General features: G+C 41.9%; 1 protein-coding gene across 27 annotated transcripts in view; it reads right to left on the bottom strand.

Annotated features, from left to right (window-relative positions):
• The window catches only part of LOC119582032 (eukaryotic translation initiation factor 4 gamma 1-like), a gene marked incomplete at its 3' end in the record, with an annotated part of 189,642 nt that overhangs the window by 107,639 nt on the left and 81,557 nt on the right, over positions 1–446 (bottom strand).

Below are 446 nucleotides of genomic sequence, written 5' to 3'. Positions count from 1 at the left end.
GGATCATTTTTTGCTTCAGTTGCATTTATTAAGTTTATGAAATCATAAAAAAAATCGTGTTGAATTCACTTCCAAACACACTTTACTCATTTTACTGAAACGAGCATATTGAAATTCGCATTATCCTTTCACCCCTCTGCAATCATTATGTAGATTTCATAAGCTCTGCCATGATATTTCTTCACAAAGCACAATTAAAATCAAAACCACCACCCCATACCACAGTCACTAGTTGCCATCGTTCTTACCAGTAACAACAACAGTTATATCTACAACCAGCGAACAGCCTCGTAACACGTGAAATGGCGTGTCGCCCAAACAGGAGCCAGACCTCTGCTGCCCCGGGCGCCTTCATATAAATATTGACAATTCACGAGAAACTCTATCTAGGGCCGCCCACACGCACACAAAGGGACCCGCCGTGGGTTGGGATCATGTTACATACA

The sequence above is a fragment of the Penaeus monodon genome, chromosome 15 (assembly GCF_015228065.2).
Source record: "Penaeus monodon isolate SGIC_2016 chromosome 15, NSTDA_Pmon_1, whole genome shotgun sequence".
Lineage (NCBI taxonomy): Eukaryota > Metazoa > Arthropoda > Malacostraca > Decapoda > Penaeidae > Penaeus > Penaeus monodon.
This window is presented reverse-complemented; position numbering and strand designations above follow the sequence as displayed.